Consider the following 22,450-nt stretch of genomic DNA (forward strand, 5'->3'; position numbering starts at 1 on the left):
AGGAAAGTTAGAGTGAAGCACTAAAAAAAAAAAAAAAAAGGCACTTCCGTTGCCACTCCAGGCAACGGCAGTGTGAGCAATTCAGATGTTATTAAACACATTTACCAGGATAATTCTGGAAAATCCCTTATCTGCTTATCGTGTTAATGGTGTTTTAGTGAGATTATAAAGTCGTACCTGAAAGTCGGAGGGTTGCGGTGAACGCCAGTGTCTCTGAGAAAAGCCAGGAGCCAAGATCACAGCTGCCTTTTTTAAAGCTACAGGAGGAGGTCGCATAATACACCCAAGTCTCCGGTAAGAGCCGACTTAATATCACAATTTTCCCATCCAAAAACTTGTTGGTTGACATAGAGAAACATGTTCGCTTGACCGCTCTGTGTTAAAGCTTCACAACAAACAAAGAAACACCGGCTATTTTTCAGTGCTAAAGGCAGCTGCAATCCACTGCTTTCCACCAACAGCATTCTTTTTTTATAGTCTCCATTATTAATTGAACAAATTGCAAAAGATTCAGCAGCACAGATGTCCAAATTACTGTTTAATTATGCGATGAAAAGAGACGACTTTCAGCCGTAAGTGGTGCTGGGCTAAAATGTCAGCGACAACCCGAGACGTCACAAACCCGCGTCATCATTCCGCGACGTTTTCAACAAGAAACTCCGCGGGAAATTAAAAATTGTAATTTAGTAAACTAAACCGGCCGTATTGGAATGTGTTGCAATGTTAAAATTTCATCATTGATGTATAAACTATCAGACTGCGTGGTCGGTAGTCGTGGGTTTCAGTAGGCCTTTAACTGAATGCAGTTTGCGCTCCTATGACACCAATACAAACAGCAGTCACAGGCTCTGCTAGATTTTTAACATTTCTGTCCGTAGTCAATTACACTTTAAGAAAAGCATTGCACTAGAGGTCAAAATAGAGTGATAGGAAAGTCATGTTAGAGGAAGGCAGGGTGCCGGGAAGAAAGGACATCAAAAAAAAATAAGAAGCACTCCCAGCAATGAAAGATGTATGGTAGATGACTATCAATCTTAAGCAGCAACTGGCATTTGACCCAGTAAAAGTATAGTGGCTTCGATGCCAGGCTGTGTACTTAGGAGTTATTTTGAAAAGATGACATATTCGTAAAACCTTGGACCACAGAGAAACGAGTCAAAGTTATTGAACTTAAGCACCGTGTGGCACACACAACATCTTTTAGGGATGGATTGTCATTCCAAAGATTTCATAAGGACAATTGCCCCACCCCGAGAAGGTATGTCAAACACTTCAAACCTGTTTTTCGAAGTGTTTAATTCTGGACCTCTGGACTTCTGTGCCTATGCTGCTGCCCCCGCCAGCCGACCTCCGATAAGCAAAAGAAGATGGATGCATGGCAAGTCCTACACCCCGGTCTCCCGGCCACTACACCGCGATGTAAACGGGTGAATGTTCTTAAGATTCATTGATCTGTGTGGTAATAGACGTGTCATGATCCACATCTTGGATCATGGCATATTCTGGTTTTGGTTCTGTTTGTTATCACATTCTGTCTAGTATTTGTCTACCTCAGTTCTTTGTGGCACTTCCTGGTTTTGTTTCGTTGTCATAGTTACCCATTTAGTGTCACCTGTCTCTCCTTTGATCACGTGCACCTGCCCTTGATTAGTTATCTCCCTATTTAGGACCGCCTTTGTTTGACAATCTTTCTTGGACTCTTGTTTGCTTCACGATACAGTTGACGTCGCTCTTTCCCGCATTGTGGTAACTACCTTCATGTACATTACCTTCCATGCTATTTCAGGTGTTTGTCCCTAGCTCATGCTAGCGCCTTCTGTTTTGTGTGTTAGTGCCTTCGAGCAAGTGTTTTTGGTTCTTAGTGTGTTTTAGTTAGTATAAATAAATTATTGTTCCTACCTCACGCTGTGTCCATCTTCGCTGCACCCACGAGAGAACAACTCGTCACCACAATGCCACCTAGACGTCACAAGACGAGTGAAACATAAATATTTGTTTGGAAAACTACGCACAGATTTGTACGAAGCCCCTAAAGGGACATGGAGTGAAAAAAACATGTTTTGCAAGATCTCCTAATACTTTTTGCCGGATATCGCAATAGATTTTTTTCCAATGTCAGTGAACCGGAAGTAAAACAGACACAGTGATGCAGGAGCCTACCCATCATCCGTGGGAGAAGTTTATTGATTTCTGTTATAGCATTGGCCTAATATATAAAGACATCAAATCATATTATGGTCCCACAACAGAGCACAGACGATGTTTCTGTTTCACTTCCGGTTCACCATTGCTGTATCTGTTTTACTTCCGGTTCACTACCATGGGAAAACGACTTTTGCGAGATCTGGCAAAAGTATTGCCAGATCTCGCAAAATATTCATGTCCCTTTAGGGCATACTTGCCAACCCTACCGATTTTCCCAGGAGACTCCCGAATTTCGGTGTCCTCCCCGAAAATCTCCCGGGGCAACCATTCTTCCGGATTTCTCCCAATTTCCACCCGGACAACAATATTGGGGTCGTGCCATAAAGGGACTGCCTTTAGTGTCCTCTCTCACCTGAAAAGTTAAGTTAAAGTACCAAAAATTGTCACACACACACACTAGGTGTGGTGACATTTGTCCTCTGCATTTGACCCATCCCCTTGATCACCCCCTGGGAGGTAATGGTAACCCCCAATTCCAACCCTTGATGCTAAGTGCCAAGCAGGGAGGCAATGGGTCCCATTTTTTTTTTATAGTCTTTGGTATGACTCAGCCGTGGTTTGAACTTACAACCTACCGATCTCAGGGCGGACACTCTAACCACTAGGCCACTGAGTGGAGACTACTATATATGTTTCCGTTATCCATATATTTATCTATAACCCACAAAGTAGGCAGGCACAGAGCTATTTCTCAGCGTGTGTTTATTCCAGCCGGCACGTTAATACACTGACACACAACATCCGGATTCCTATCATGCATTGCTTCAAAACTACGGCAAGTAGTAATGTCCAAAATCATAACAGAGACTAGGCAGAAGAACGGAGAAGAGACAGGGCGACGATGATGAAGAAGAAGAAGTACGCTTGCAAGTTCCGCAATGATTGGAAAAAATGTATTTCAGTTCATCCAGGACAGCTCGAAGGAGAAGGGGTATGCTGCCTGCAAATTTTTCTAGATCAGACTTCTCCATTGAACACTGTGGCCGAACGGATATACTCATTCATGAACGGATTATACATATATGTATAAAATAAATACTTGAACATTTATACACCCCCCGCTAACTCCCCACCTCCCACATTCGGAGGTCTCAAGGTTAGCAAGTATGTTTTAGGGCATGGGTGTCAAACTCTGGCCCGCGTCGCAAATTTGGCCCGCTGTTTAATTTCATTTGGCCCTTGAGGCAATATCAAATTAACATTAGAGCTGGCCAGCCGGTAACACCACATTCACCGCTAATACTCATACTTGCCAACCCTCCCGATTTTCCCGGGAGACTCCCGAAGTTTAGTGCCCTTCCCGAAAATTTCCCTGGGCAACCATTTTCCCGATTTCCACCCGGCCAACAAAATTGGGAGCGTGCCTTAAAAGGCACTGCCTTAGCGTCCTCTTCAACATGTCGTCACGTCCTCTTTTCCTCCATATAAACAGCGTGCTGGCCAAGTCACATAATATATGCGGCTTTTACACACACATACTTGGTCAACAGCCATACAGGTCACACTGAGGGTGGCCGTATAAACAACTTTAACATTGTTACAAATATGCGCCACACTGTGAACCCACACCAAACAAAAATGACAAAACACATTTCGGGATAACACCCGGACCGTAACACAACAGGAAAAATACCCAGAATCCTTTGCAGCACTAACTCTTCTGGAACGCTACAATATACACCCCCCGCTACCATCAAACCCCGCCCACCCTCATTTTTATTTTATTTTCGAATTTATTAGCCTGTGGAAAAAGTTAATGTTGATATTTACCTCAGAAGGCTGCAAATAAAAAAGAGGCATTCATTTTTTAAATAACATTTTATTTAATATACCACTGATGTTTTTTCGTTTGTTTTTTTGAAAGTTGAGTTTGCACTATTACGTTATATAAGCTCTACCTTTTCCATGGGAGGAAGCCCGAGTACCCGGAGGGAACCCACACAGTCACGGGGAGAACATGCAAACTTCACACAGAAAGATCCCGAGCCCGGGATTGAACCCAGAATTACTCAGGACCTTCGTATTGTGAGGCAGATGCACTAACCCCTGTTCCACCGTGCTGCCTTATTTAAGCCTTGCTTGTTCAATATTCAATCAATCAATCAATCAATCAATGTTTATTTATATAGCCCCAAATCACAAATGTCTCAAAGGACTGCACAAATCATTACGACTACAACATCCTCGGAAGAACCCACAAAAGGGCAAGGAAAACTCACACCCAGTGGGCAGGGAGAATTCACATTCAGTGGGACGCCAGTGACAATGCTGACTATGAGAAACCTTGGAGAGGACCTCAGATGTGGGCAACCCCCCCCTCTAGGGGACCGAAAGCAATGGATGTCGAGCGGGTCTAACATGATACTGTGAAAGTTCAATCCATAGTGGCTCCAAGACAGCAGTGAGAGTCCCGTCCACAGGAAACCATCTCAAGCGGATCAGCAGCGTAGAGATGTCCCCAACCGATACAGGCGAGCGGTCCATCCTGGGTCCCGACGAGCGGTCCATCCTGGGTCTCGACTCTGGACAGTCAGTACTTCATCCATGGTCATCGGACCGGACCCCCTCCACAAGGGAGGGGGGGACATAGGAGAAAGAAAAGAAGCGGCAGATCAACTGGTCTAAAAAGGAGGTCTATTTAAAGGCTAGAGTATACAGATGAGTTTTAAGATGAGACTTAAATGCTTCTACTGAGGTAGCATCTCGAACTGTTACCGGGAGGGCATTCCAGAGTACTGGAGCCCGAACGGAAAACGCTCTATAGCCCGCAGACTTTTTTTGAGCTCTAGGAATCACTAATAAGCCGGAGTCTTTTGAACGCAGATTTCTTGCCGGGACATACGGTACAATACAATCGGCAAGATAGGCTGGAGCTAGACCGTGTAGTATTTTATACGTAAGTAGTAAAACCTTAAAGTCACATCTTAAGTGCACAGGAAGCCAGTGCAGGTGAGCCAGTACAGGCGTAATATGATCAAATTTTCTTGTTCTTGTCAAAAGTCTAGCAGCCGCATTTTGTACCAACTGTAATCTTTTAATGTTAGACATGGGGAGACCCGAAAATAATACGTTACAGTAATCGAGACGAGACGTAACAAACGCATGGATAATGATCTCGGCGTCTTTAGTGGACAAAATGGAGCGAATTTTAGCGATATTACGGAGATGAAAGAAGGCCGTTTTAGTAACGCTTTTAATGTGTGACTCAAAGGAGAGAGTTGGGTCGAAGATAATACCCAGATTTTTTACAGAGTCACCTTGTTTTATTATTTGGTTGTCAAATGTTAAAGTTGTATTATTAAATAGAGGTCGGTGTCTAGCAGGACCGATAATCAGCATTTCCGTTTTTTTGGCATTAAGTTGCAAAAAGTTAGCGGACATCCATTGTTTAATTTCATTAAGACACGCTTCCAACTGACTACAGTCCGGCGTGTTGGTCAGCTTTAGGGGCATATAAAGTTGGGTGTCATCAGCATAACAGTGAAAGCTAATACCGTATTTGCGTATGACGTCACCTAGCGGCAGCATGTAGATGCTGAAGAGTACAGGGCCAAGGACCGAACCCTGGGGAACTCCACACGTTACCTTAACATAGTCCGAGGTCACACTGTTATAGGAGACGCACTGCATCCTATCAGTAAGATAAAAGTTAAACCATGACAGGGCTGAGTCCGACATACCAATTCGTATTTTGATACGCTCTAATAAAATATTATGATCGACGGTATCGAAAGCAGCGCTAAGATCGAGGAGCAGCAACATAGATGACGCATCAGAGTCCATCGTTAGCAATAGATCATTAGTCAGTTTTGCGAGGGCTGTCTCAGTCGAGTGATTTGCCCTGAAACCGGATTGAAAGGTTTCACATAGATTGTTAAACGCTAAGTGCTCATTTAGCTGCTCTGCAACAATTTTTTCGAGGATTTTCGAAATAAAGGGAAGGTGAGACACCGGTCGGTAGTTTACCATGAGGTCAGGATCGAGGTTAGGTATTTTAAGGAGAGGATGAATAACCGCTTTTTTGAATGCAACGGGAACAGTGCCCGAGGAAAGTGATAAGTTTATAATATTTAGCACTGATGGACCTAATAATACAAAAAGCTCCTTGATAAGTTTCCCAGGAAGTGGGTCAAGTAAACATGTTGTTTGTTTTATTCCATTTACACGTTGTAACAATCCTTCTAATGTTATTTCATCAAAACGAGAGAAACTATTTTGGATATTTGCAGTATCCGCCGTATATAAAATCATATCTGTGTTACTATAACCCCGTTGTAGCTGGGACGCATTGTCTTTGATCTCCTTTCTAATAAGATAAATTTTCTTATTAAAGAACTTCATAAAGTCATCTGCCGAATGGGTGGAGCTACTGGAAGGAGTCCCTTGTTGGGTTAGCGATGCTACTGTACTAAACAAAAATTCATTGCAAAACTTGTTTGGGTCCCTAATAAAAGGTTAATTTGTTCAACCTTGGCCCGCGGCTTTGTTCAGTTTTAAATTTTGGCCCACTCTGTATTTTAGTATGACACCCTTGCTTTAGGGCAGGGGTCGGGAACCTTTTTGGTTGAGAGAGCCATGAAAGCCAAATATTTCAAAATGTATTTTCTTGAGAGCCATATCATATTTTTTAAAACTGAATACAATTAAATGCGTGCATTTTTAAGTAAGACCAACATTTTTAGATTATAATAAGTCTCTTATTCTTTTTAATATCATTGTTATTCTGAAGCTAACCAATAATAAATAAAATGTCATATCTGTTGATCATGTTTTTGTTTGGCCATTTGCTGTTTGTCCTTTGGACTCTTTAAGTTCTGTTTTTTTCCACTCCCTTGTCTGGTTTCTTTGGTTACTCATTTTGTCCACCTATCTCTGGTGGACAAAACGCATGCTCACCTGCTTCCCGAGCACTAATCAGAGGCAGCATTTAAGCTTGTCTTTGCCAGTCAGTCGCCCTGTGCTGACTTGTTTCATGCCTTGCCATAGTTTCGTGCTTCATGCCATGCCAAGTAAGTTTTTTTTTATTTACGTTCTTTGTTTATGCGTTAGTTTTGTTCTTTAGACCAAGTTGTGCCTCCGCCGTGAGCGATTTTTGTTTGTATATTTTTTTACTTAAAATTAAATCAGGTTTTTACCTAAATGCCATGTCCCGATTAGTCCGTCTGCCCATCTTGGAGAACGACCTCGCAGCAAGCTGCAACCCCCCCCCATCGTGACATAAAATACTTCTTACCATTAATGCGACTTCTTGAACAGGTGCGGTAGAAAAAAAGGATGGATGGATATAAATGCATGAGAATGTTTTATGTTTTGCACCTTATTTTTAGCACTGTGATTACCAGCAAAATTATTCATAATTATCGCGTTAAGCAATGTCAGCTAAGATTTATCTGAGAGCCAGATGCAGTCATCATAAGAGCCACATCTGGCTCTAGAGCCATAGGTTCCCTACCCATGCTTTAGGGGCTCCGTACCTTTGTGTATAAATAAAGCATTTTTTTTTTTTTTAGATCGGTTAAAATCCTGGTATTTTTAAGGAGGTTCATTTTGCAAAGAAAAGTGATAACAAATTCATTAAGTCCCAAACGGAGGCAATGTTAGCGGAGAAACATAAGGCTCAAAATATCAACAACCAACTTTATGAAAAAAGCTGCACAAAACCAGGCTTCCGACAATCACAAAAAAGCCTGCAGAATCCTGGAGGGCCTGCATCGGGAGAGGACAAACAAGTCAACATGAGCTGCGCGAAAACTATGCAAACAATCAGCGGGGAAGAAGGATGACGATAAAGAGATGTTGAGCTGGAGGAGAGAGAGAGCGAGGGGGAAAGATGTGAGGGAGTACTCGATCTGAAACAAGAAAGACAAGGCAATGATGGACAAAGGGCATTGAGGAAAAATTAACCTAATTGACATGAAACAGGGCTGGGCAGACAGCCAGGCAGATTCTTTTTTTTTCTCTCCCTCTCCGTGTCACTTAAAGCAGAACTCAACCGGAGGAGACAGCCAGAGTAGAGGATGTGGTGGAGCCCGGGTGGCAGAAAGGTTGAAATTTCCGCTCACCTTGTCCGTCTGCCGTCCGTCTTCCCGAGTGCGCGGCTATGCTGCCTGCACCTGTCTCCTCGTCTTTACAGACACCGAACATACAGAGGGGCAAAAAAGTATTTAGTCAGCCACAGATTGTGCAAGTTCTCCCACTTAAAATGATGACAGAGGTCTGTAATTTTCATCATAGGTACACTTCAACTGTGAGAGACAGAATATGAAAAAAAATCCAGGAATTCACATTGTAGGAATTAAAAAAAAAATATTTGTAAATTATGGTGGAAAATAAGTATTTGGTCAACCATTCAAAGCTCTCACTGATGGAAGGAGGTTTTGGCTCAAAATCTCACGATACATGGCCCCATTCATTCTTTCCTTAACACGGATCAATCGTCCTGCCCCCTTAGCAGAAAAATAGCCCCAAAGCATGATGTTTCCACCCCCATGCTTCACAGTAGGTATTAGAGATGGGCGGATATGCAATTATATCATCCGCAACTGCATCACCAAAGTCGACATCCAACCGCCGTCCACCCGAACCAATATTTTATCAGAACCGCAACCGCAACCGCCCGCCACCCGCCCGCCACCCGCCCGTTGAAATACATCAAAGAGCTATTTAAACCCGTTTCACAGAGTAAAGAATCAAAATGGGAGCCGCTAACGTCCTCGCGAATATCCAACGGTGTTCATCCTGATGACAAGAATAAGGGCGTGCTGTGAAGCCATTGCTTTTGACACCTTCAACAACACGTACAAACCGATTGTCAGTCCAGCAACATGTTGTGTGCAACTTCCGCAATCACACGTACAAGATTGAAAGGCATACTGGGTGACACAGAGTACACTGATGGTTGTGATATAAACAATTTTAACACTCTTACTAATATGCGCCACGCTGTGAACCCACACCAAACAAGAATGACAAACACATTTTGGGAGAACATCCTCACAGTAACACAACATAATCGCAACACAACAAATACCCAGAATCATTTGCATCCGTGACGATTCCTGAATATATTTTACACCCCCGCGCCCCCAAACCCGCCCACCTTACCGGCACACGGGGGGTGGGGGCGGGGTTTGCTGCTAGCGTGTATAAAATAGTCAGGAATTTTCATGGATGCAAAGGATTCTGGGTATTTGTTGTGTTGCTGGAGTGACAAGCAGATCGGACATGCTGTAGAAGGTGACAAAGCCAATGGCTTCATAGCACGCCCTAAAACGTATTAACTGGAGGACTGCCGTCAGTCATTCTAGAGAATGTTTGTGTCTCCTATTGTCTTCTTCACGTTGTGACACAGGTCCTAAACGGCTCTTTGAATGGTAAAGGATACCGATCCCAGAACCATGTATATCAAATATTTCTGAATGGTTCTACTGCCACTCACCCGAATCTAATTAAAATCTATTTTTTCGTCATGTCACCTGCCCGACCCGCGGTTTATCCGCGGACTACGCGGATGAGACCGCAAACCGCGCATCTCTAGTAGGTCTGGTGTTCTTGGGATGCAACTCAGTATTCTTCCTCCAAACATGACAAGTTGAGTTTATACCAAAATGGATACATGGATGATACAGCAGAGGATTGGGAGAATGTCATGTGGTCAGATGAAACCAAAATAGAACTTTTTGGTATAAACTCAACTCGTCGTGTTTGGCGGAAGAAGAATACTGAGTTGCATCCCAAGAACACCATACCTACTGTGAAGCATGGGGGTGGAAACATCATGCTTTGGGGCTGTTTTTCTGCTAAGGGGACAGGACGATTGATCCGTGTTAAGGAAAGAATGAATGGGGCCATGTATCGTGAGATTTTGAGCCAAAACCTCCTTAGAGGTTTGAATAGTTGACCAAATACTTATTTTCCACCATAATTTACAAATACATTATTTAAAATTCCTACAATGTGAATTCCTGGATTTTTTTTTCACATTCTGTCTCCCACAGTTGAAGTGTACCTATGATGAAAATTACAGACCTCTGTCATCATTTTAAGTGGGAGAACTTGCACAATCGCTGGCTGACTAAATACTTTTTTGCCCCACTGTACATGTACAGCAGCAAGCAATGACTACTGTAGGCTGAATGACGCTTCAGAAGGTGTGTTGGTATTTCAGTGTGTGCGCATCAATCATAGTGATGAACTGGACAGCTTTGGAAAAAAAAACAAATGTCAGACTTATATGGGGGTTTGACAGAGTGATGACTGATTTATGGTGTGTGCGGTGGTGAAGGGGAGACTCATCCTTTTATGTTGCATCGCGGCCAAATGGACCGTGGTGGGTCAGAGTTGTCGGTGCATTTTCTGCTTCTGTGACTTTTAAGTTTCGTACAAAAGAACAATGCGGTAGGGAAGCCCGGCTAAGGTAAAAGGAAGCGATGCTGTATGTAGTTACAGAATGTGCATTGGAAGAACAACGGCAGAACGTTGGATTTTATGGTAAAAAAAGAGACAAACTGGGAGCTCAGTCGTCGAAATTTTTACTGTAAAAATAAAAGTGGTACCATTTTTCCATTTGCGGTAATGTACTGCAAAGACAATGACCGTAGATTTTTCAATGAAAAACTGGTAGCTCAGTCACCACAATTTTACCGTAACATAACAGTGGTATCGTTTGTCTGTGTACAGTAATGCACCGTAAAATTATCGACTGTAGATCTAGCAGTATAACAATCTGGCAGCTCAGTCCTCAAAATTTTACTGTAAAAATAAAAGTGGTACCGTTTTTCCATTTGGAGTAATGTCCTGTCAGAACAATGATCGTAGATTTTACAATTAAAAAAATGGCAGCTCAGTCACCAGAATCTTACTGTAAAATAACAGTGGTATTATTTTTCTGTGTACGTAATGCACTGTAAAATTAACAACTGTAGCGGTAAATCAAAAGAGCATTTCTGTCTCCAGTTTCTTATCATATCAGTTACCCATTAGCGAAATGCAATGTAAAAACAAGGACCGTAGATTTTGCTTTAAAATAATAAAAAAAATATGGCAGCTCAATCGCCAGACATTTACAATAAGAATAGCGCTGTTTTTTTCACAAACAGCATCAAGAAAATATTGTTAATAGCATTGTTAAATTAGATGAATAAATCTCTCATAGGCTCAACAAGGTAAAAATGAGGTAAAATGAAGCTACGCTATATGTAGTTACAGAAATTGCATTGTAAGAACAACGGCATTACGTAAGATTTAATGGTAAAAAACAGACAAACTGGCAGCTCAGTTGCCAAAATGTTACGGTCAAATCTATAATATGTAAGTGAATATTGGACCAAGCTATATTTCTAACAAAGACAAATTACAATTTCTTCTAGATTTTCCAGAACAAACATTTTAAAATAAATTCAAAAGACTTTGAAATAAGATTTAAATTTGATTCTAAAGATTTTCTAGATTTTCCAGAATAATTGTTTTGAATTTTAATCATAATAAGTTTAAAAAAATATTTCACAAATATTCTTCGTCGAAAAAACAGAAGCCAAAATGAAGAATTAAATTAAAATGTATTTATTATTCTTTACAAAAAAAAAAAAAAATTACTTGAGGATTGAATTAAATTGTCAGGAAAGAAAAGGAACTAATTTAAAAGGTTTTTAAGAATCCTAAAATCATTTTTAAGGTTGTATTTTCCCTCTAAAATTGTCTTTCTGAAAGTTATAAGAAGCAAAGTAAAATAATAAATGAATTTATTTAAACAAGTGAAGAGCAAGTCTTTACAATATTTTCTTGGATTTTCAAATTCTATTTGAGTTTTCTCTCTCTTAGAATCAAAAATGTCGAGCAAATCGAGACCCGCTTGCTAGTAAATTAAAAAAAAGAAAAAAAATAGAGGCAGCTCACTGGTAAGTGCTGCTATTTGAGCTATTTTTAGAACAGGCCGGCGGGCGACTCATCTGGTCCTTACGGAGTACCAGGTGCCCGCGGGCACCGCGTTGGTGACCCCTGCCTTAGACGCTTGAAACTGTGGCCCTCTTCATTTCGTAGTTGAATAGCCCCGCTTTATACTCTCACCATATTTCCCACGTAAAAAACAGTATTTTCTCAAAAACCTATGGTTAGAACAGAGAGTGAGGAAAAGCCCGAGTAAGATGACTAAGCTTGAGAAAGGCCGAGACGAAGCTGATGGAGAATAAGAAGCGGATACGTTCGCCTCTCATTAGCTGGCCTGCCACACACCAGACCGCAGGCAATTCACCGTCCAACAACATGAATTAAACAAAGAGCCGGCTACCTCAGAGGAAAGCGGCCCCGGCTAGCACTTAGCCAAGCATCATAAACAACCAGCTCGCATTTGTCTCTGGCTCTTCACCCAGCCAAAGTGACAGCACAAATAAATTAAATACCCTCCTTTCTTCAGCATTCGCTTCTTGCCGCTGCCGCTCGTTAGAGCTAAAATTGCAAACCAGGTGAATATCGTTCTTTCCGGACCATAGGGCGCACCGGATTATAAGGTACGCAGTTGCTTTCGCATAATATTCTGAAACAAAACGCCAGACAATATGTCTTAACATACACTCGTCCGTTGAAGCACATCAAACGGTGCAGCCTACATTTATCTCTTATGTTTGACTGTCATCTACTGGTCACAATTATTACACCATGTACCAAATAAAATTGCTTCGAGGTGGGTAAGCAATAGCGGAAGTCATCCAAGAAGGCTTCGGCTCACGGCAGAGATGCGCCAATCTCGTAATCTCCTCATCCGGAATGCAGCACGCCACAACCTGCTTCGACTTCTCCTATGTTTGGTAATCCAATCGATTACTTTGCCAAACTTCATGCATGGGCGTTCGAACAAATTCACTCAAACTCCGATGATGTCACTATACCGGCCTGCGCCGATGACATCACTCCGCCGGCGTCATCAAGGGAAGACACTGAGCAAGATTTTTTCCCCAACTTCATTGTGTCAGCCGCCTTCTAAGGACTTTAATTCCACAATCAAACATTATCAGAAATTTTTGGGGAAATTTAGATCTTGTCAGTCCCAGCCGCCTCCTAAGTTCCAAGCTCCGCCCCCTATGGCTTAAGCTCCGCCCACATCTCTGTTTTATCCCTCCTTGTCTTCCTCACAATCTGCTACTGTGGTACCTCAGTTACTGCCAGCTGAACTGCCACACCCTGTGAGACCTTCTATGCCTGCAACTGAAGCCTTGGACGACACTTCTTCAGCTCAGGCTTTGGATGACTCTCCTCGACAGTTCCATGTTGGGACGTTTAGTAGGCTTTTTGGACAATTGAGAAGGGAGGAATATGAAATCTGTTCTTTAAAGGGGGGGTACTGTTATGATCCCCTGCCCAGATCATAGTCTGTTTACGTTTTTGAGTCACTTGTGTTTTCAGCACCTTTTGAGTTTGTGTGTTTCAGTTACCATGATGGCAGATTACACTCACCTGCCTCTGATTAGTGTTCGGGACGCTCACCTGTTTCCCGGGCACTAATCAGAGAGCCATTTAGTCTATGCCCTTGCCTCGGTCTGGTGGTTTTGTTTGCTCCCATGCAACAAGTTACGTTCTCGTTTACGCTCCTAAGTCTGTTTTGTTACTAGCTCCTTTTGGCTATCCTTGTTTTCTATCATATTTTTGTCTGCAGCCAGAACAAATAGTTCCTTCTCACCTGCAAGCTGCCTCCTGACATCCCTCTGCATCTTGAAAACACGACCTCCGGCATCACAATGTCTCGCCAGCGTAACACAAACAAAGTTATTCCTTACGTTAGGCGCACCGGGTTTTACGGCGCACTGTCGATTAATGGTCTTTCTCTGATCTTTTTTTAATATAAGGCTCGCCGGATTATAGGGCGCATTAAAGGAGTCATGTTATTATTATTTTTTTTAATAAATGTAAAACACTTCCTTGTGGTCTACATTACATGTAATGGTGGTTTCTTTGGTCAAAATTGCTAAAATGTTTACTAAAACATTGCATAGATTATGTTTTACAGATCATCTTCAAGCCGCTTCCGGATGCGCCATTTTGTGAGCGGTCTTATTAACATGGCTCACCTTCGCCAGCGTTTTCCCCCCGTCACTCTAGTAACTAAAGTTCCTTGGGTGAATAATGTAAACTCACTACACCGGTATGTTTTAGCGCTTTCATGGCGAGTTTACTGACAGATACAAGAACTTTACGCTACTTTATATTGGAAATGGCAACAGCGGCGGATGAATGCCACATAAGAAGATAGAGAAAAATAATAATATCGACTACGGTGTCGGCACAGACTACAAAGGCGGACACGTGCTGTTTTTTAGGATTCATGCAGATCCCAAATACAGATCAGCAAATACCAGAAGCTAAGAAAATTTGATTTTGCATAATAATGCGAAACAAAACGCTATACACACACACTATGATAAAGTGTATGTTGAAGCACATCAAATGGTGCAGTCTACATTTATCTCTTATGTTTCACTGCCATCTACTGGTCACACTTATTGCATCATTTACCAAATAAAATTGCTTCGAAGTCGGTAAGCTCAACCAAACGTATTTCTTACATCAGGCGTGTGTGTGTGTATGTGTGTGTGTGTGATTTATATATTTTTTTATTTATTTTTGTCATGAAAAAGGGAGTTTTTTTGGGTTGGTGTACTAATTGTAAGTGTATATTGTGGTTTTTTATGTTGATTTAATTTTTTTTATTTTTTTAAATAATTAAAAAAATAAAATACAATAAAAAAAAACATTATTTTGCGGCACGGTACCAATCGAGCCCGGTTGTTGGGGACCACTGATATAAATTATCTCAAATAGCTTAAGTGTCAAAAGTATCGATATTTTGTTTAGATAATCGATATTAAAGCATGAGATTAGATAATCGATATTAAAGCATGAGGAACTGGTATGTGCAGTATCGATAAGCATTAGTACAGTATCGATAAGCATTAGTACTTGCAATGGAATTGGTGGTATTTGTTGTAACTCCCTAAAAAAATATATCTTTATCTTTATTTCAATCTAAATCTAATAATAGCCTCTAGTCCGGAAAATATGGTAATGGCTATTTTACACTACATGCGCTTATTAGAGCCAAATGGTTCTAAAAAGTGGTAACAGCTGAGGAAAACAGATGAAAACCTTGTTAAGGTCGTAAAAATGACAAAGGACGACCAACACATTGCCATGAAATTGACAGGCCAGCGTAGCACAAATTAAACCAGAATGAACCCAGCATTTTTACTTCGCCAATCTATTGGCAGTCTATTTATTGACCTTCATTTTCACGGTCTACTGTACTCCTACGCACAACTGGCATTATTTTACGATCAAACGACTTCACCCTTATCTCGGTACAGGAATGTTTCTCTTCTTGTTTTTCGAACACTCCCCTAAAGCCCAAAGAGAGTTTTCCTTGTCTTATCTTCTCCCCCTCCTCTTCAAATCACCAGTGTAATAGCTGTAAACACCCCCATTAGTAGCAGGGGTTTGGCTTGGCCCCAGCCATTAAAGGCAGCCATTGAGCTCGCCTCCAGAGAAAACACAGGTTTGTTAATCAAGCGGAGGCAAAACAATTACTAGAAACCAATAATCAATGGCTGTGGACAAACAATAAATTCTTAGTGTAGATGCTTTGGAGAACAAGTGGTCGGAAAAAAAGGGGCTACTAATTAAAACCGTTATGCTATCATTACCTAATAGCTTTGCTGCTACACCATTTAGACGTCTGTAGCCGTTAGTTGCTCATCAGTGCATCGCTGTTAAGATTTTTACTAAAAGAACAAATATCTTCATGAAGCGTTTGCGACAAAGAATGCTGGCATTTAAATGCCGGAGAACTTGGGTTTGTAAATCGTTGTGAGACAGTGCTCCTAACTTAAACTAATCCATATTTCCAAATGAAATCTATCATTTCCATCTTAATTATCGTCAACAACCTATTTTCGCCCGACAAAAATAAGGCGATAACTATTCAAAACAAACTGTACATTGACTATTTGGTAACAGTGGTACGTTCCACATAGTGGGGGTTTTTAATTTGTGTTTCTTCTTCTATTGTATGTACAGGTTATTAAATCATTGCCTCTGCTGCCAATCAATCAGTCAAAGAAATGAACAAAACATACCAAAATACACCTCTAAAAAAGAAAGGTAAGCTGACTAACTAAAGCTATTTAATTAGCATAAACCAAAAACCTACCTACCTACTCTGGCCAAAGAGGGGGTCCAAAACAAACAGTAGAAGAGAAAGTCAAACAGAAATACAGTTAGACGGAGTAGATATTGAACGGGTAAAATAAAACACATTTTGGGGTGTAATAATAGATAAAATAAATACAAAATCTCATGTAAAACATATACAACATAAATTAGCAAGAAACACGTCAATAAGGAATAAAACAAAACATGTTCTAGACCAGGGGTGTCAAACATACGGCCCGTGGGCCGGATCAGGCCTGCCAACAGGTTTTATCCGGCCCATCTGATGAGTTTGCCAAGTATTAAAATGAGTGGCGTTTTTTTTTTTTTTTTAAAGAAAGAAACTGCTGTTCTGAATGTGTCCACTGGATGTCACAATAGCAATTCTGTCAGGACCAGGAAGAGGTACAAAGTAAAGCGTGGAAACTTAAAACCTGCTGTTTTGTGTCTTCCGCTTCAAACACATCGTTATTTGGCACCCTTACTCCCCAATAATGTCTTTGTGTGGGTTTTAAGAATAGAAGGTAGTGTACTCCGATAATCAACTTTTACCTTGAAAATATTTTTTTGTATTGAAAATCAACTTTTACCATTGCAAGATGCCTCGTTGTCGTCCTTTTTCCATAATAATAACATTAATAATAATAAATAGATAAAACTCTTTTCTATACACCCAAAACGCTTTGGAATATCAGAGCCATTAGAGGCGGCACATGGACCAAACCGGTGAAATAAGGTGTTCTACCAACGGGTTCTAGGATTTCTGCCACAACAGGCGACAACTAAGGTATGAATATATAGTGAGAAAACTTAACCCTCTTGAATAGTTTTACCTGCGATTCTCACGGTTTGTTAAGTTAACTCTGGATTGATACGTGGACATGACAACGGAGGTGTTTGATACCTCGAAGAGTTTACATGTTGTGTCTTGTGTTCAATCCCAGAAAGACTGCGACTTTAAAGTTTAATCCTGGCTTTGTAGATAAACTGAGACCACGTCTAAACTCATTGTGTTTTTGAAACTGCACCAATTTCCTCAGAATTTTCAACAAACTTGAACTGTTTTTTTCCAGAGGATTATTTGTGATTTGTACGTTTTCACAATGTGCTTGTTCTATTTTTGGCCAAAGTAAAACAAAGTAAACAACCTGGAGTTGTCTTTATTTTGAAGTTATCATAAATGATAAATGGGTTGTACTTGTATAGCGCTTTTCTACCTTCAAGGTTCTCGAAGCGCTTTGACACTACTTCCACATTTACCCATTCACACACACATTCACACACTGATGGAGGGAGCTGCCATGCAAGGTGCCAACCAGCACCCATCAGGAGCAAGGGTGAAGTGTCTTGCTCAGGACACAACGGACGTGACGAGGTTGGTTCTAGGTGGGATTTGAACCAGTGACCCTCGGGTTGCGCACAGCCACTCTCCCCACTGCGCCACGCCGTCCCATCATGCCATGATTTTACCATTCCGGCCCACTTGGGAATTCATTTTCTTCGATGCGGCCCCTGAGCTAAAATGAGTTTGACACCCCTGTTGTAGACCAAAAATCACTTCATATCCGTTACTGCTCGTTAGTGTTACAATATCCGAGGTATTGTGTAGAAATATGGGGAAATTACGACAAATGTATGCTTCATTCACTAACTGTGTTACAAAAAAGATCAATTACAATAATACATAATGTTGGTATATAGAAAACATACAAACCGTTTTTTAAATCACAATTATTGAAATTCCAAAATTTGGTGCATTTGCAAACAGCTAAAATTATGTATAAAGCAGTCACGATCCGTGGTCTGGATCATGTTTTGTATTTTTTGTTTGTTTTGGACTCCTTAAGTTCCTGGTTGTGCCCCCCCCCCCCGAGTTTGTTACCAGGGTTACGTATTATTTTCACCTGCCTCTTGTTTTCGGGACGCTCACCTGTTTTCAGTCAGAGACACTATTTAAGCCTGCCTTTGCCAGTCACACATCCTGGCTTCTTCGTTTGCTTCACGCTGCTGTTACAAAAGTTTGCTTGCCTCCTAGCTCGTGCTAAGCTAGCATCCAGTGCGATTGGCACTGTCTTTCCTTCGTCTGGTTCTTCTGTTTTTTGGTGCTTTGTTTATTCGCAGATTAAAATATGTTCCTAACTGAAAGTCATGTCAGGAGTCGTCCGTTTGCATCCCGGGAGAACAAACTGTGCAGCAAGCTGCGTAAATCCGTCCGTAACAAAAGCAAACAATAACCTGCTACCCAAGAATGTACAACAATTCTTCTCAACAAAAAAGATAAATGATAAATAAATGGGTTGTACTTGTATAGCGCCTTCCTACCTTCAAGGTACTCAAAGCGCTTTGACACTACTTCCACATTTACCCATTCACACACACATTCACACACTGATGGAGGGAGCTGCCATGCAAGGCGCTAACCAGCACCCATCAGGAGCAAGGGTGAAGTGTCTTGCTCAGGACACAACGGACATGACGAGGTTGGTACTATGTGGGGATTGAACCAGGGACCCTTTGGTTGTGCACGGCCACTCTCCTCAACTGCGCCATCATCACTATCCCATCAGTTTCTGATTTCTTAAATTGTACAAGAGTGCAAAATATTGCTCATTTGTAGTGGTCTTTCTTGAACGATTTGGAAAAAAAGATATAAAAAATAAAAAACTTGTTGAAAAATAAACAAGTGATTCAATTATAAATAAAGATGTCTACACATAGAAGTAATGATCAACTTAAAGTGCCCTCTTTGGGGATTGTAATAGAGATCCATCTGGATTCATGAACCTAATTCTAAACATTTCTTCACAAAAAAGAAATTTAACATCAATATTTATGGAACATGTCCACAAAAAATCTAGCTGTCAACACTGAATATTGCATTGTTGCATTTCTTTTCACAGTTTATGAACTTACATTCATATTTACATTCAATATATTTATTCAATAAATATATTTATAAAGGATTTTTGAATTGTTGCTATTTTTCGAATATTTTTGAAAAACATCACGTACCCCTTCAAGTACCCCCAGGGTTACAAGTAACCCCATTTGAGAACCACTGCTATAATCTATCGTCAAATTATCCGACACAAACTCAAAATCGGATTATACCTGAGACCAAATATTTAGGGACTGATGTCCCTATGGGACAGAGGACCCTATTGAATTTCTAGCGTTTTATTATTATTATTATTATTATTCTTTATTATTTTTATACCGCCGCCTCTTTGAGTTGTAATTTGACCCCCTTAACACGCTTCAAAACTCACCAAATTTTACACACACATCAGCATTGGCGAAAATTGCGATCTAATCAAAAAAACTAATCCAAAAACTCAAAATTGCGCTCAAACTTCCCCCTAGGAAGAAAACAGACAAAACTGTCTCTAACTTCCAGTAGGAATATCGTAGAAAAATGAAACGAAAACCTCCTTGTAGGTCTCAGTTAGATCTATATTTCATACACTGACAAAGTTGGCTAAAAAATGTCGCTTTTTTTCAAACATTATCTCCTCTGAGGCCGTTTGTCGTTTCGGCTTCAAACAAACAGAAGAGAGCTTGAACCCTTCTGATTAAAGGTTGATGAAAGAGTTTTAACTACTACCCCGGTTTGGATTTTTTGAGCCCGCAAAGAACTGGTGCGCTGGTGCTGTTGCGCTACTGCTGTCACAAAATGTCGGCTTCCTGCTCAGACATAACTGCCTCTAACTCACTGTAGGACTGTCATACACACATGAAACAAAAACCTCAATGTGGGTCTCACTGAGACCTATATTTCATACACTGACCACCCCCAACTAAAATCAACGGGAAGTTTGCTATTCCCACGTCAATACAACAGCTGCACTCCATTCACAATGCACTAGAGTCTCAAAATGGCGGCACCAAGGCATCCTTATAAAATGCCTAAGCCACTTTACAACTGTTATTACTATGAGACTGATGTATAACATATGTGTATACAACTTTTTTCTCTGTGTAATAATTCCATCCATCCATCTTCTACCGCTTAACCGGGCTTGAGTCGCGGGGGCAGCAGCCCAAGCGGTCCCGTCCATCGCTGCTTGCAGCTTTAATTCCTATTTAATATTTTAGTGCTTAATTTGGTCCCAAAATAATGCTGACGATAATATTATTTATTGGCTATAATTTGTGAGACATTACATCATCCAGCAAAATGTGTTATCAGCCCAGACATAGGTACTACTGTATATAAATGAGATATAGGCCTTTACGGGCAATGTTTTGTTGTTTTTGTTGTAGGATTATGTGATGATAAAAACTAGTAATAAAAACACTTTCTTAACACAGTCCAGTTATTCAGCTGTACAGCGAAAATATGAATTCTGATCGTCTTTGACGGTGTGACCGGTGTGAAGCCGAATAGGATGCAGTGAATTAACGAACAGGCTTGGTGATGAACGCCAGGGGAAATCAGTTAAAGCAGGTCCGTGTGGTTTTTATGAGTTGCGTGTGCGAGCTGCAAACAGCAGAATAAAACAGCTCGGGCAAACCGAGGAGTTTATGATATGTAGAGCGGCTCTGATTGAACAGCTTCAGGATGCTTCACAGAGTGCTGCTATGTACCAGGCTGTGGTATACACTGGAAATACAAGTTTCCAGTGAAATTATGTTTTTTCTTTCTTTGGAAGCTACTTGCCATCGAGAAACTGCCTGAAACAAAAGTGAAGAGGCAACATTCGACTGTAGGAAGTCAAGCTGACAGGTCCCCACTTTGCGCGATCGCAACGCTAACTCTATTGTGATCGATACATGTTCATGACTTGCTTTCAAAAAGGTCCCATCCTCCACTTTATTCCTAGCCGTTCATCGCTGCTTCATTTCCAGTCATCCCTTCTTCTCGGCCTCATCTATAATTCTACCTTCCTCTTCATACCATTTACTCCACTCGTTTTACTACACATTCATTAAGGAATCTTTCATCTACTCCTTGAGTTTGAGTTTATTTTGAAGATGCAAGCATACAACATGATACATCACAATTTCCAGTTACTCTTTTCAAAATGTTCGAAAAGGAGTAGGAAGAAGCAGAGCTTATTTAATCCTACCCCTTTTCTTTTACATAACAGTTGCTAAAACTTTTGTTCACTTCCTGTTCTCAATGTATTCACAATATACTCCATAAGTAATCACAATAAAAATAAATAAAATAATTGGTGAAGTAAGTTTTATTCCAGACGATGAGATAAGTAAGATTATTTTCAGAATGAAATAATGAATGGGTGAATAAATTCAGATTGTTTATTCTGGTTCTTCTTTTTTGTACTTTGTAAACACTTTAAGTTTAAATAATTTTTTGAAGTGGATCATATTAGTACATTGTTTGATTTCAATGCTTAATCCATTCCATAAATTAATTCCACATACAGATATAGTGAAGGTCTTAAGTGTTGTACAAATGTTTTAAATTACATTTTTCTCTAAGATTATATTTCTCCTCTTTTGTTGAGAATAATTGTTGTATATTCATGGGTAGAAGGTTATAGTTTGCTTTTTGTATAATTTTAGCTGGTTGGAATTTCACTATGTCGTGGAATTTCAGTATCTTTGATTCAACAAATGAAGGGTTTGTATGTTCTCTATATCCGACATTATGTATTAATCTAACTGATCTTTTTTGTAACACTGTTAGTGAATGAAGTGTACTTTTGTGATTATTTCCCCATATTTCTACACAGTTACTCAGATATGGTAACACTAGTGAGCATTCCTTGGCATGTTGTTTTTTCTTTACAGCGTTTTTCAGATACAAGAGGAAGCGGGATTATTTCTTTATGATTTCCATGCATCTTTATGTCCTGTCTCCCATTCCCTTCCTTCCTTAGTCTGCAGAGATTTCCTAGCAAAAGCACTGACTTGGAAAAACTCATTCATATTCATGAGGTATACGCTACCTTATTGGCTTGTCAATGTTTTTATATCAAACCCCTCACACTAAACGGGTATCGTTCGTGATTAAACCTGGGTCACGTTCCCAGAAAAATCTCCACCGTCCGGTATCTTCTCTGGGATCTGTTCATAGCTCTGTTTT

At 40.6% G+C, this 22,450-nt stretch overlaps 1 protein-coding gene across 7 annotated transcripts in view; it reads right to left on the minus strand.

The window, feature by feature from the left end:
• ptprsa (protein tyrosine phosphatase receptor type Sa) overlaps positions 1-22,450 on the minus strand; it is a 701,781-nt gene that overhangs the window by 656,759 nt on the left and 22,572 nt on the right. The window contains exon 2 of one of the 7 annotated variants that reach the window (XM_061883334.1): positions 1,900-1,959. The exons of the other annotated variants lie outside the window; for them this stretch is intronic. The gene's annotated coding sequence lies outside the window, so the exon portion shown is untranslated. The remainder of the gene's footprint in view (positions 1-1,899; positions 1,960-22,450) is intronic. 7 annotated transcript variants of the gene reach the window in all.

The sequence above is a fragment of the Nerophis ophidion genome, linkage group LG22, assembly GCF_033978795.1.
Source record: "Nerophis ophidion isolate RoL-2023_Sa linkage group LG22, RoL_Noph_v1.0, whole genome shotgun sequence".
Lineage (NCBI taxonomy): Eukaryota > Metazoa > Chordata > Actinopteri > Syngnathiformes > Syngnathidae > Nerophis > Nerophis ophidion.